The 15749-nt window shown below is 42.7% G+C and overlaps 1 protein-coding gene across 5 annotated transcripts in view; it reads right to left on the reverse strand.

Annotated features, from left to right (window-relative positions):
• COMMD1 (copper metabolism domain containing 1) overlaps window positions 1-15749 on the reverse strand; it is a 73011-nt gene that overhangs the window by 26118 nt on the left and 31144 nt on the right. Inside the window, exons 3-5 of one of the 5 annotated variants that reach the window (XR_014692063.1) lie at window positions 7682-7854; window positions 6977-7100; window positions 3299-3967 (exon numbers count right to left, since the gene is read on the reverse strand). The exons of 1 other annotated variant lie outside the window; for it this stretch is intronic. The gene's annotated coding sequence lies outside the window, so the exon portion shown is untranslated. Of the gene's footprint in view, window positions 1-3298; window positions 3968-6976; window positions 7101-7646; window positions 7855-15749 lie in introns of those variants that run through there. 3 more of the 5 variants (XR_014692062.1, XR_014692060.1, XR_014692061.1) reach the window with 3 other exon arrangements.

Below are 15749 nucleotides of genomic sequence, written 5' to 3' on the forward strand. Positions count from 1 at the left end.
AATAATTAAACACAAATTTCAAGTTACAAAACAAAGTTGATCACATTAGCTGGTAAAACAATCCATATTCCTGTCTGAGCAAGCTTCAAAACACCTCTGTTAACTCGTGCCTCAGATAAGCTCTAAAAATAGCTTGCCCTTAAGAGTTTTGACCAAAACAAATAACCCAGTTTAATAAGCATCACTCCCCTCATTATCCTCAAAGCGTTCTGCCTGCCGAAGGAATTAGGAACAAAAATAGCAGTTTTATCTTTCTCAAAGCCACCGAACTTACAGGGTCCTAACAGAGTTTCAGCTTGGAGGAGTGCACCCACCAGCCTGAGCTATCTGGCTTTAGAAAAGAAAGCCAGGAAATGATTAATGAGCTCTTCTAGCACCTTTAAGGGTAGGATGTATTACAGTCAACAGAAGAGAGAACAATTCCACAAGTTCCACCTCAGCTCCTGTTTGTGGATTAGCAAGTGTTTACACTTTCCTCAAAGCACAGGACTACAGGCATCACCCGTGAAGCTAGCAACTGAACTTGGTGAATAACCTCCAGAACAAACCCAAAATTGAAAGTACTGTAAATAACAGATGGCTGTGAAAAATACAGAACGAACACACGAGAAGACCGTACCTTTCAGTGAGGCTTTTCATTAAAACATCCACACTTAACTACCTGTGTTTCTCCCAAGTATTGTTAAATGTCCGTATAAAGTTCCATATTTCAAAAATCTTCTCTGCCACTACCAGGATATTTACTGGTAACAAAACCTGATGTTTTATTCATGCCAAATATGCCACCAAAACATTTGTTACACGTGTTTTTTTTTCCTACAGAGCTGGTGTCATTGTCAAACCTGAGCATCTCATAGATATCCCACCCCCAAAATCCTGCATATCAACCTCAATTCAGAGATAAGCAGAGTACTGTGTCCATCTGCCATGCTATTTTAAAATATCATATTTATTGACAAAACTTCACATCCAAGTGCCTGGACTTGCTTACTTTGGCCCCAAAAACTACTGCTTGTACTGGATGACATGCGAACAAGAAAGACTCTTTTTGTGTAGCTGTAGTTAAAGAACAGCCCTCACTAAATCCCTGTGCGCACCCCTGGAAAGGTGCTTGCTAGTACTTTTCCATACTTGGTATATTTATCGCTTTGAAAGATATGCAAACCTCGTGCATTTCTACCTAATACACTGTCAGAAATAGAAATTATTAACAGCAGATTGTTAACAGGATTTCTGGCAGTATTTATAAACTATCTCTGCAAGTGAGGGATGAGTCTTCCAACTCCTCCAGAAAGACACAATATCTGAAGATAGAGAATTATAGAAAGAGAAGAAATGCTTTTAATTAAAATGATGCAAAACGAAGTGCAAGTGGTTACATGCGTATGGTTAAAGTACTCACAGGAGCACTGGGAAGCCAGCTGGACAAACACTGTCAGTGTGTCCCTCCTTAAAGACAGAAGACACCCCCAGGAAACAAAAAACACGGTTAGAAAATCAAAGAAAGGTCCCCAAACGTATTCAAAACCCCTCCTAGAAAACAAAGCCTATTGCTCCATGACACATATCTAATCAAAGCGGGCATGTGTGGGTGCTTGCTGCCAGTGGGGTCTGGCTGGGGAACGGCAGCCCTCGTGCAGGGGACTCGAGCCAGCCCCGTGCTGCACCAGGAGGTCATTGTGCAAGCTGTCCAGGGCTTGGAAAAAAATATCACGAGCTAAAAATAACCCATAATCTTTATTTTTAATGCTCGCCACTAGCTTCAGTGGTGCAAACTTTCCTAAACAGTTTGTGGATGCATTTTTGAAGCAGATAATGAAATTCTGGGACGTTCTGATTTTTCCTTCTCAACACTAGTGTGAAAACCTAAACATACACAAACCACTGGATATGGCGTGAGAGAGTATATCTGACCTCAAGTTGTTTTTTTGCTGTTTATAATGCACAGAAACAACCCCCACCCCGGGACAGTGATGGAAACAGCTTTCTAAGGGTCTGTGAGTGTTAACAGGCAGTGCAAGAAAACGGGTGGGAGACTTAAGCCCAGCAGGACCAGAGGAAAGAGCATCACTGAATGACACGTTGCAATCTTGTCAAGGATGACATCTAAATGAAAAGGCAATGCCTGGTGCCCAGGTGAGTTTGCAATTCTCTGCATCTCACCAGAAACTGCTCGTAAATCAAAGGGCTGCGTGACTTCAAAGCAGAACGCCTAATTGCTAATAGAACCCCTGCCACGCCATTTTTGAGATAATGGCATGAAAAACAATGTTTTAGGATTTAGGATTGGTTAGGTGCTATCTGATTAGGATTGGGGTGCTATTTGGTGTTGTCATCTCCACCTGAAGAAATGGGAAGGACAACTCCACCCGCACATAACCAGGAGCTGAGCAAATCTCCTTGCACCTCCCTGCAACCCAAGCCAGGGAGTCTCAGAAAACCTCATCGCAGCAGACAGACATTAATTGTTCAAGAAGAAGGAAAGCCTTGGCAAAACAAGCCCTCTCTCTGGGCAAACACACCCCGTCCCAAACCATTTTCCAAGAAGCAATTTGTAAAGCAGAACAGGCACTCTGAGAGTTAACTCAGCGAGCGGTTGCTGGAAATAGCCCTGACCAGATACCAGCCTAGTCCTGAATGCGAAATGTTGAAAACCAAGTGTCCACAACTGCTGCCCAGCTGGCAGGAGCGGATTGCTCGCAACGCTTGAGCCCTCTGCACTTCACCAGACAAAAACGTCTTTCTTGGGAGATGTGACTTGACAATCGGGCGCTGTAACAAGGACTTCGATTCAATGCCAAGAGAACAATAGAAGACCCAATCCTTCCCACGTGAGCGAGCTGAATGCTTTATTTATTCAGGTCACCGTAAGGCAAACTAAGTTTTAGAGATCGAGCCTGTGTTTTTCATGTATCAAGGCCAAAAAGGACTAAATTTAAATACCACAAATAAAGGAGACACTGTTCCAGTCCTTCAGCAGATCCTCCTCACCGCTACGCCTCCTTCACGAGGCACCTGGCAAGCCAACGTGAGAGCAGCTGAGCTTTGGAGCAAAAACACCTCCTTCCCTGCTGTAAGGAACCGAGAGGAGAGAGTGCCATCTGACCCACCACTGCACAAATGCTGCAACAAAAGGGGAAAACTCTTATTTTCCCTCCCAGGCTTTGCGCACGCATGCACACCCATGTCTTCTGAAATGAATGCCCACCAGTGACCCTGCCAAACCCAGCGTAACCACATGTAAAAAAAACACATTACAAAAAAAAAAAAAAAAAAAAAGAAAAGCCATTTTGCAGAGTTGATTTATAAACGCTTTACTCTGGGCATTCAACTAACATCACTCAACTGCAAAAGCAATGATAAATTACTGCATGTGCGACAGTAGGCAGAATATCAAATGACAGAAATAACGCTGTCTCCTTCATTGCTTGTTGTTTTTCTTCCGTTTTCATTTAAAATGCACTTTGGAGATAAGCACAAAAAGATTCCTTTTCCCAGGTCAGATGCAATGAACTTGTCCTGAAAGAATTTAACCTTACTTGCTTGTGATTCCCCAGAAACACTACAAAAAACACAACGCTTTCTGCACGGTGGGGAGAGCAGAAACAAAAAATGAAGCTTTAAAAGCCAACCACCGGGGATGCCACCAGCGAACTGTAATTGTCCCCCTGTCCCAGTGCCAGACGTGAAGAATTTGCTTTGCTCATCCTCACATGGCTCTGCTGTTCAGCTATCACCCATTACCTCACCACCTTTTTCTGTTTGGGGTTTTTCTTTGGCTATGCAAATACCCGCACAGCACGACAACGCAGATAATTGGATTTTTTTTGGAAGGCAAAGTTAAATTCAAGGCTACAGCTTCTCTCTGAACACCTGGGTAGAGGGCTGAAAACAAAGCTGTGGCGGTGGGAGCTGGACGTCAGCACAGGTTTTCCTGGCAGCAATCTTCCCAGCATGGTTGGCAGCACTGAAATGCGAAAATGTGAAAAGTCTTTAAAAACTGGTATCGTTTGCAGGGCAGCATTTGACAAAGCAGCTCCTTAAACTGAAAGCCCCAAAAGGAAACCTAGCAAGACTTGTTCCCTTACTAACATATTAGCTGCTACGTGGTTTGCATATTTTGCATGCATTTTTGTATATTTTGGATTACAAATCACCCCATGATCAAGTGCATGACACACGTTCTCTGATTTGCTATTAAGGTAAAATATACTTCTGTAAAGTTACCGAGTTCTGATAGCCTTGACTAAAATCTTCCTCTTTTTGACTGACGCATCTCCGAACAAAACCAAAATTAAAGAGACCTAATTGTTTTTGCAGAAGCACTCACATCTCTGGTAGCAGGTTTAGAAAACTACTTGCAGACGCACAGAAACATTTTGTTGGCAACAGCAGATCAATTTTTGTGTGAAGGTTTTGTTTCGTATGGACCATTAGAGGAACAAATTCTTCAGCCAACTCTTGTTTTTTTTTTTTTTGTTTTTTTTTTTTTATAAACAGAAAAGCATCTTATCTTTCCATTATTTCTCTTGCTATAAATGTGCAACCTTCATCATAAAATTGGGCTCATCTTGAATTTCCATCTTGTTTTAAAAACTGTCTGAGCAATCAAATATAAAAGCCAAACCAAAGGAAAGAAACAGGACTCCTCCAACACCACAGGGTAACAACCAGCAAACTCTCAGCTTTTAAGGATGATGTTACAAACACAGCTACTACAATACCAGTGAGATGACACAAGACAAAAAAACACCTCACTAAAAATTCCTTTCATAGCACACACTTCCTTTCAACCCCCTTCTTACTGCAAGTTAAAGAAAAGACTATATATAAACCTACCAGAAAGGAGCAGGAAAATGCTGCCACTTGAAGCCTAAGTGTGAACGTGTTTGGGGAGAGTCAGGGTTGAGCAGAAGCAAGATAGGAAAAGATGACAAATGGTCGTCGTCTCCAAGGACAGACAGCAAAGGTATGTGTCAGTATCACAAAAACTTCTCTTTACTGCATCCTTTGAACTTGGAAGGTGGCTTTCTGAGATGCCAGGTGAAGAACCAGCAGTATTTTACAAATATTTGGAGAATGAATGCCTCTGAGGAGTATTCACGTCATGTTCCAGTTGCTGAGGTGCTTACAGTAAGCAACCAGACTTTGTCAGGCTACATTTTCCCCCTGAATCCACCCTGAGTCATGCCCTGGAGAAGCCTCTCCCTCCACTGATGACACAAGGAACCTACTGAGACGAAACTCAACCCACACAGGTCAGAAGCAATTTTGGTTGCCAAAGACTATGTAGGAAATGAATCGTCCCAGCTGTCACCTTGCACTTTATGGAGGAATTTGATAAGATTATTTTTTTTGAGGTTGGTTTCTTCACTGTTCCGATCACATGGCCCATTAGGCCTTGATCCATCAGGCCAAGGGTATCTCTGTCACCCAGGACACAAGTCCCATGAACCCATTCCCATTATGAACAACCTATAAGGAACATCCAGAAGGTCTGCAAGTGTATCAGGATCCATAAAAGCAAGAAAAAAAAATTGTCCTTCAGGTGGGAGGAAAAAAACTAAAACCCAAGCATTTCCATTTATTTCACTGTAACCCGTGTTTTTAGACAGTATCACAAGCCTTTGGGTAACAGAAAAAGAGGTGTAATGTGACTAGGGAAAAGAAGCATTGCCAAGTCAGAACTGAAGTCTTCTTGAAGCAAACGTATTGGGGTAACACTTCTAAAATTCCTGCTACAACACCTCTGCACAACTGATACTGCCAGATTTCACCTACGTCTCCTCAGCGAATTACAACCCATTGGCAAAAATGGACCTGCAACCCATCAGCTAGAGCTACCTCCCTACTCTGTTTTAAAAAGCAAGGGCAGTCTTAAAGATAGAGCTTTGGGTGAACAAAAAAAAAACAACAAACAAGGGCTTTGCTCCAGGAAGCTTGACCCAGGTAGGCATGGCAAGCTCTGGCAGAGCTCAATGGGAAGGTGACTCATAAGAGCTGCCAACATCTAGATACTGCTCTGCGTGAGGCTATTTCGCCATGATGTCAGCAGCTATTTTGTCATTTGAAATGCTTAGTTCTTCATATTGTAATCAGCACAGTGATTTCACTGAATCCAACACAACAGAGGGCTGAACTCTACAGGTCTTTCTCCAATGGCACTGGAGAAAAGTGTTTTGGATGACGGCGCACTGTATCTTCCATGTGTTGCTCTATTCAGGCCGTTCTTTGTATTTCTGGCAGCTGGTTTATTATTATTTTTATATCACTCTTAAGTTATAAATCTGATTATTGCTAATATTATTTAGCTTCACTCTTTTAAGCTCCTCATAAGGCCACAGCAAAACAGGGTCCTTTCTGCTGAAATTCAGTAGAATTACCTTCATCAAACCCATGGTGACATGCCTGTGGCCTTCTTTTTGAAGGAAAAAAAAACACAACTATTTTGAATCTTAAATCCTGAGATTAGAAACAAGTAACCTCCCTCAAAATCAATAAAAGATCCTTTTTACTTTAGATACTGAGGATTAGCCTTTGTCATGCCAACATGACGAGCTATTTAGATACTGCAGAATCTTATTTTCTGTGTTTTGATGTTTATATTCTTAGAGTTCTCCCAAAAGAAAGCTATCCCACTCAACAGATTTTCTTTTGTGGTTTGGTGGTTTTATCTTTTTTTTTTTTTTAATCCCAACTTCCTGGTATGCAGTTAGTTTTTAGAGCTTCTTGCCACTTGGTCCTTATGTGACCCATGAAACAGAAGGGAAAAAAAAAGAAAGAACAGAATTATGGTATGCTTCTGCAGTTCAGGTTTTCATTAACTCATTTGTTGAGTTTACCAAACTTAATAACCCCCAAAATAAATTCTTAGCTTATTTTACTTGTTGAAAACAAATTACGCTTCAGGCCAGGAAGAACTAGTAATTACAGAACTGCTGGTTTAGAGAGAGGATGAGCCACCCGAATCACGTACCTGCTGAATCAGGACCATCATGGCCAGCTTGTAAACAATACCAGTTGGAGCAAGTTTCCAGCAGAGCCTCCTTGAGTTACGCAAGATAGCCAGACAGAGGTCTTTTCCCCCTTTCCAGCAAACCCTGAAGAAATACAATGCAGCTCTCCCTCCTCCAGCCCCCAGAGCCTCGTACAAGCAGTTGTATGCAATGCATTTTTCTGTGTTTTAGGAATTTTAGTTTTTTTAGAACAAAACCACTAAGAATTGCTTCCTGAACAACTGAGAGAAACTCGTGAAGACGGGACAATACTGTGTAATTTTTACTGTGTCTTTTCCACCTTAGTGATTCCACAATTTTGTATTTCTACTTTCAGAGTAGAAGTACAAAAGTGTTCCTTATCAGCAACCATTTGAAAATAATTTCTAAAAGGCAGGATCCCTTTCTATTTCAGTGAGCAATGGTTTTACACAGACAGATTCCTATGCCTGTTAAAAGTCGTCCTCCTTCAAGCTAAAGCAGGAAAAATATAACAAGCACTGATAAGCACTAAGCAAATCATTAAAGATGGATTTCTTCTAAGATAAATAGCATGACAACGCAGTGGGAATTATACACTTCTGTTGTTTAATCATCTTGGAATCGATGCAATCTAACACTTAAAAAAAAAATTATTTGACAAGTACGTGCAGGCAGTGTGACAGGGTTTGAGATCACCATGGTACCTGACTGCAAGGCTGCTGCAATGACAATGACAGCAATCCAGAGAGCTGGAGGTGTTTCGAACAAGACAGGCTCTGAGGCTTCCTTTTAAATTCTAGTTTCCTTGGCTGGAAAAAGAAAGGGGAGGCAAGTGCCTAAAGGATTGTCTTCCTTTGCAAGAGGAGAGATCTTGCCACTGGGGGAAAGAAATATAGTTATTTCCATTATTTCAATTAGCACTCAGAAAACCTCATAAAGTTGGGTTCATAGTCTATGGGAACGAGACAATTGCAGGGTGATGCAACTTACACCAGTAATTTGCCACTCTAAGAACGGCATGTACTTTCCCCTTCCCACTCCCTCGTGTGCTTTTTGTTTTGCTTTGCTTTTTAAAAACATTCCCTGACCTCCAAATTATTAGAAAGGGAGAGCATCGCACACAGGTTTAAACCACCTGCAACAGAAAAAATCAAATACGCTAGAGGAAAAAAAAAATCTTTGCAGATTCACAGAAACACCACACGACAGTATCTTTGTAAGGTTAGGACTGGAGCTGGCTGTTCACAAGCATGACATATGGGACTAAATTCTCTCTCTCTTCCACACCTAAAAAGAAATGAAGGATTTCCATTTCCTTGTACACCTATGAGGAGGGAGACAAACAAAAAGAGAGGAGAGCTTTTTAACAGGGAAGAGGTGCTACGACAAATCTCCCTGCAAAATGTAATTATCATAAGCAACTGCTGAGAGCCACATTGCCTCCATCTCCATCCCCAAAACGGAAACAACCCAACCAGACCCCATCCTATGCCACAAACTACTCCCCACATCAAAGTTACTAACTGCATCTGATGGTTTTGATACGAAACAAATACAAACAAACAAAGGTGAAGGCTGATAGCTTTGGCATTCACGCATGTCAAACACACCTCTGCCTTTATTTCTAGTGGCTTGGATTTCCATTGAAATTGCTAGATTTCCCTAGCCTTGCAGGAAGGTCAGAAGAAATGCTCCCTGGTTATCTCTGGCTATTTCCTCGTCCACCCTGCAAATCTGCCTGGGTGCCAGCAGCTGATAACTTGTTCCTGGCAAACCCACGTGCAGCGAGTCACAGCCTTGAGTGTGACCAGTGACCGATCATTTCCATGCAGGTTTCCAGAAAACCAGAAAAGTTCTCATGCCAATGAGCAGGTATGGTTCTGAGGGGGTGAGTTACAAAAGCAACCAGCACATCATAGTGCCATGTTCTCAGGTCAGAGTGAAAAATTCAGAGGTGAGAAGGTAGACAAAACAAAATGAAGGGCAGGAAAATCCAGAAGGGCCTGTTACAGCCAGGCTTTTATGCAAATAGAAGACTGCACTTGAAACAAAACAGTCTGAATTTATTACAGGGGCATTCCATTAACTTTGCAAAGCGTAACATTTTCCTCCCATGAGCACACAGATCTAACCCTGCCGTGCAGCACTTGCTGCGCATGAAGGCAGCGTTTTGGCAATGTAACACCCCTAATTGTAGAAGACGTACCTTTTCTGTTTGGGTTATTAAGCTATCACTTCAATATCCAAATACACGTCCTCCACGGACCTGAGAAGTCCTCCTGCTTATCCAGAAGTACAGATTGTATCGGTGATGTGCTTCGCTTTGATCCAGAAAGGCCAAATCTTCTCCTCACCACCTAACTTTCCACTTGGTTTGCCTCTCATTAGCACCAGCCAAGTATAAAGTCTCAACAGCAAGCTTGAGAGGGAAAGATGTGCTTGAGCAGGGGAGAAAGAAACGACAGACAAACCATGTCTTCATACTATTAAGTGTAAGAGATTTGAACATTTTTGGTTTCAGCACAAAAAGTCGTGTTCCGTCCGCTCTGCTGACCCAACCCTTGTCTCTGTCAAAAATATCATCAAGTGTCAACAGGATGCTGAGCAGGCGCTTCACATGAACAATGCTCGTACTGTGAATTATGTTAACCACCGGGGAAAGGAAAAAATAAAATCTATTTCAGTGTGCAACATACAGAGCTAGTCTTCTCTAAGTAAATGGGCCCGTTTGTTCATATGTTGATCTTCAGTCCTCAGAATTTATCTTCCAATAAGTCATTTTTATTAACTAGAATTAGAGGGCAAAAGAGGAAGACTTTTGTACAGGCTATAAACAGATGACAGATGAAGTACAGAGGGAGAAAAAAAAAAAGATATTATGATGCATCGGTTAGCTAACATTTAATGAGATGCCCAAAGACTTCATCCAGCGAATGCACAATTGATTCTCTTGGTAAACCTATTAAAAACCCCTTAATGGCATCCTGTTTGAAGCTGAGATTGCCACATGATCCATTAGTCCGAGGGGAGAAAAAACATCATAAAGAAAAAACCAGCATCCTCACATGCTTTACGGCCACATGTCAGAGCCTCAGTGTGCAGCACCATTTGTACATGTTGGAGTACAATTTTAACAGTGTTTTGCATGCCTTTGTGGAAGCAATTTTACTACAGCTTGCTTGCAGTGCAAACATGCTCACTTATATGCTGCCCTCTGCCCAACCCCAGCACTATTGCTCATCAGACCTCTGGAGTAACAAGCCTGGGTTCTGCTCGTGTCTTCCTCAACGCTGATTCTCAGTATAAGCATCACTATAAACAAAATTATACGGCTCAGATATGTAAATCTACCCAATAAAGCTCATTGTTTAGAGTATACTGGAGTATGTGGGTGCCAAGAAATTCCTATAGGCTCCAGCCTTGTTTTTAAAGCTCTCCTTTGGTAGTGCACTTCACTCCACTAAATCAGCAGAAAAAAAAAACACAGACAAGGGGTTTCATGCAGTTTCGTAGGAAGACTTCATATACTGCTTTAAAATAAGTAATAATAAGAAAATGCACACACAGAGCAAGAACACACTGCTTCCCTTGGCCTCTGCAATAATGCAGAGACCCCACAAGTGGAGACAGCTTGCACGCTCACGCCTTCTCCAGGAGAGTCCCCATCCTGCCAGGTGGAGCACGGGCAGCTTTGACCTGGGACCTGCTGGGCTCTGCAACTCTGACAAAGCAAAAGATAATAAAAAAAGTATCTTTCAGAAAAGCAGCAGTGTGTCCTCGCAGCTAATCCTGCGTGCCACACCTTGACCAACCTTCAGCAGCTGTTCCAAACACAGCTACCTTTCTATCCTACTGAAAACAACACACACCTCCTTGTACAAACACAGTCTGAGGCCAATTGTCTTATAACATGCTTCCAGCCTCGCTTCCCAGCCTGGCAAAATACTCATTTCAGCCAAGAAAAAAAGTGGCAGCACCTACCCCACGTGGACTGTAGCTGGGCAGCCTCTGGTTTCAGCAAGCACTGGTATATTACAGGCACCTCACTGAACTACTGTAATTTAGACTTCTCTCTGTGTTTACCTACTCCTCTGTTTAAGCTGTAGATTTACTTCACCGATGAGACAGGACCCAATATAATCACAATTACATTTCACTGTATATAAAGTGTCATTGCTCAGCCCTTCCTCATTTGGGAAAAAAAAAATGATGTTAGGGAAAGGATGAAGCACTCACAAAGAGCACAAGTCTCTAAGGCAAACCACTCGAGATAAAAGTGGCATTTTACTTGTGCTCTAACAACAGGGAAGGAAGAGCAAAGCACTAAAAGCCAGGTTTTTTACAGGGATGCATTAACGTGCTCCTCTAGACCTCCATCCCGGATGTTTGGCTGAAAGAAACGCAGGAATATTTTCTCCAGTGGCTCATGAATATCACAAATGTTCTGCCTTTATTTGCATGGCACCATTAAGTAAACTTGTTTGCCCAGAGGTTCTTGTGTACATACAGGAAATCCAAGCGAGGATTTTCTGCACACACCCTTAAGAAAACCCTCTTTTTTAAAGAGGGTCAACTATATTCGAGGAACGCAAGCACTGCAAACCAAAATTTTTAAAATACAGAAGATGCTGGAACTGGAGTTGCCAGGCAACCTCAGATAACCTCCTGCCCTTCTGCATACACAACGCAGGCTGTCACTGAGGGATCCAACCCTATTTTTTTCCACCAAACCACGGCGTTCGGCGATGAATCGGGGCTGTGTGGCGAGGCAGGCTCTGATCTGCGGCGCGGCCAGGCTCGTTCAGTGCAGGAGCTGGAAGGTGCACAGCAGAGCTGATGGGAAACTGCAGGAAGAGAAAAAAGGGTCTTGTGCTACCCATCTCTGGCTATGCTATCCAGGCTGAGGGGCCTGCAAACTGAGGCTGAGCGTTTCTCATTTCTCAAACAGGGCGCCAAAATTAGTGGAAATCCTTCTATTTATGTTTTCTGCATCTCTGAAATGGGAATTGTAACACCATCCTAACTGGTAAGTATTTATGAGGGTTTTATGACAGTCAGATGGTTTGTATAACCTCCGCAGTAATAAATATTAAAATAAACCATGAAGAAATTTGCATTCAAAGCACACTGGAAAAGAATGCTCAATAAATAAGTGGGAATGAATGAAGACGACAAACTGCTTAACAGCACCCTTTCAACAAGCCCCTTATTATTCCGGGCAGTGAATGAAACAGAGACCGTGGGGGAGAGAAAACAAACACACAGCCAGAGCCAAGCCAAGGGAGTAAAAGGAGTGTGCAGAGGAACCACATCCAAGCCGGGCACACCAGACGGGGAAGGCAGTGAGATGACAAAGGACGAGCCCTACTGACAGCTCCCTGCCTGAAGGACAAAGCCTGACGGTGCAGCACACGGGGGGCTGCTGGAGAGCACATCCCCTTCAGATGGGAGACACCAGCCAGGCTGACCCAGAGCACCATAAGCACTGGAAGTCACACCCAAGCCCGTGGATGAGAGCTGAATTCTTTGGCCCGGTTTGCATGTAAGCATGCCTGCAGCACTCAGCCTCTGTCCTGCAGCTCTGCGTGCTGCCCTGAGAGCGAGGTGTGGGTTGGGATCTCCCCAGGGTGCTAGGAGAGCTGGTGGAGAGCTCTGCACATTGCTCTGCAAGCACATGGTTGCAAGAAATGCACAAGAAAGGGAAAAACCTGTGGTCACGTCCTGGTCCTAGGGCACAGCATCACGCTCCTGCTCTCAACCCGCTGTGGACGGCAGCCACTCATGCAGCAAAAGCTACCACCACAAACATCTAACTCACCTTTAGCTGAAAAAGCCCTCTTCCAAAACTGCCTGGCTAACAGAAGTGGTGCCCAAAGCCTCCTCTCTCCCCACTGGAGATAGCAGCTTTACGTCCTTGCAAGCGATCTGTTTGTCCACCGTGGTTCAGAGCCTTGCTCTTAGCTGGGAGAATTGTCTTCCTCCTGTTTACTCTTCCCTGGCGTCCCCTAAACTCGATTCAACGTGTTTGCAGAGGAAAGTGTTACGACCCAAAGCAGCTGGGTCACAAACAATATTCAGATAATTATGGCATTTCGGCGCTCTTGGATCACTGCTTATCAGCGCCAGACCTGTCACAGGTTGTGTCTGGCATGCTTAAACTTGTAAACGCCTCTGCTCTGAAACTCAATGCTTGTTTAACGCAGCTTTTAAAAAGCCACATGTTTAAAGAGGCTTTATTTGTCCTTTCACTTACATCTCGCATTCATCTTACCCTGAGAGTTGCAATTTAACCCAGGCAGGTCACTGTCACCCAGCAGCCAGCACTGCTCCAGCTGACAGAGTTCGATGACATCCACTCGAGTACTTTTCCCCCAGTGTAAAGGGAGGAGCTGCCTCTCTCCTCTGGTCCTGTTTCCTAGAAAACAAGGGCTGAGCCAGCAGCTTGCCCAGCTGCTCCGAGCTGAACAAAGCAGCAAGTTTGTTTTTTTGTTTTTTTTTACCCACACTGTTCATCCAGAGGGTTGCTGTCAAGCCACCATTTAATCATGATTCATTTCAGAGCCTAGGTGGGATCTACCTCGCCAAACTTCAGGCCCACAGACCTGAAGACCACAGCGAGAAGAAAAAAAAAAAAAGGCATTTTAGTACACATGGACGTCTACTGGATTCAATCATTATCTTTTCTCCTATTGTGGAAAGAGACAATACGAGAAACGATACCAGAAGACGCTGGTGCCAGTGCCTGTATCCCAAGTAAGAGACAGCACATGAACCAACAGATCTTCAAGTCCTCACAGCAGCAGGTACCACAAAAGCCAGTTCTGCCAAGTGTCACGTTTGTTCTCATTATATAATCAAGATATTTGTAGGCAGACACAGGTTCCAGTGTAATTAAGTTTGATCAGGCTCGAGCTTTTCCCAGGCAGTCGTACTTGATAGCAGCCTCTAAGCACCGCGCTGATATTTATTGGGAAACGCAAGCGCTCCGTTTCCATAAAAGCAGGCAGCTTAAAGTTAGCTGTAGATAATTCAAAATGACTGCTTAGAGCAGAAATGTAATTTTCTGAAAGGGGTTATTGGTTTGAAAATGATGCGTTGCACTCATGATCTGTCATGCCTCATTACTTCAGACCAAATAAGTCGGGCTAGCATAACTCGATCCATTAGAGGCTCCTCAATGCTGACTTCTTTTAAGATGCTGCCTTCCAGGCTGAACCCTTAAAAAAAAAAAGTCATTATCAAACTAATTTTCTCAAGTCCCGTGGCATATTTACAGGTTAAATGGGAAGATTTTTTTTTTTTTTTTAATAATAGCACTTAAAGCACAGCTCCACTTTTGAGAGTGATTCAATAGAAATGGAATCAATTTGACTCGAAGTTTACTGCCTGTAAGCATTCAAATATCACTTCACAGGCTGAAAGAAACAGTTATTAGAGCAGCCCTGCATATTCAATGAAGGTTCAGAAGCTGTCAGAGGATTTATTTTAATTCCAGCAGAAATTTGCCAGTATCTCATTTGGTTAGGCCAGCGCAAACTAAATGGAGGGAGAGAGGATCGCTGCTTTGCATTGGTGGAGCCAAGCCATGTCTGAACGCAAGGAAACTTTGCTCTTTCCATTTGGATCTGCCCATCTAACTCCACCTATTGTTTAGCTACTTAAATTACAATGCCACGATCTTCAGTAACTTTCCCTTGGTGCAGTTTATTGCAATTAAATTGTCAGGAATGTGACCACCGATACGAGAAGGACGAGAATTCAGATCCTTTGGTTGAGCATGGTCAGGGTAAAAAAGCAATTCTGTCACTAAAAGGAGGTTTTAGACAATCATTGTGGCTTAAGAGAACTTTTTACTTTTAAAAGTGGGACTATATATCCAGCATTTATTAACCAAATTAAGCAAATGACATTTAAATTATGCTTTCATTGTCTTATTAACATATTAATGAATACACATCAGTGAGTTGAACTAAAAATATATCCAAGATTTGCATGTCTGATTATCTTTGTGGAGTTTTGCAACTCACAATTTGAAAGGAGGGCAGAAAAAAAGTTGTGTCAACGTCTCTGCAAAATTACAGCTTACAGAGCCTTCCTAATCAAAGGGTTCTTTAGTATCTTTTATAAGTTAAAATGAGCATCTCTTTCTGATTGAAGAGGACTTGTTCTTGGAATTATGCTCAAAGCAGTCATTTCCAGAACTTCTGAAGCAGTAAAGAAGAATATTTTAACCCAAAGCAGCCCCAGTGAGCTCCTCCCAGCCGTTTTCTTTCAGGGAAATGCAGGCAGACTCGTGCTTTAGCACGCTGCCCCAGTAGTATTCTCAAAACAAGCAAAAAAGGAGAAAAAAATGAACAGAGGCACACAAGGGAACACGGAAAACTATTTTGATGATGGAATTGTTGGGAGCAACCAGCTTGTAACCACTGTATGAAAAAAATATATGTTTGTTAAAGCTGTGACTGCTGAGTTAAGAGTTGCACAGCTATTCAGCTCTACTCCTTGCTGCTTCCACGCTTTAGGATTATGGCACAACTCAGCACACTCTGTGGATCAGCTCACCATACTTCCCCCCAGCACTGGAGGAAATAATTGGAGAATATAATTGGACAGTAATAAATAGGATTGAAATACTTAATGACCATTGTGAATGTAATGAAGTGAGAAATATCCTAGAAACAAAGTAAACTAATGCTGTTGTCTGAAATATCACGATTCCATTGCTATTGCAATCCCACCAGGTTTCCACCTCCAGGTACCATTTCAGATCAT

The sequence above is a fragment of the Aythya ferina genome (assembly GCF_964211825.1).
Source record: "Aythya ferina genome assembly, chromosome: 3".
NCBI lineage: Eukaryota > Metazoa > Chordata > Aves > Anseriformes > Anatidae > Aythya > Aythya ferina.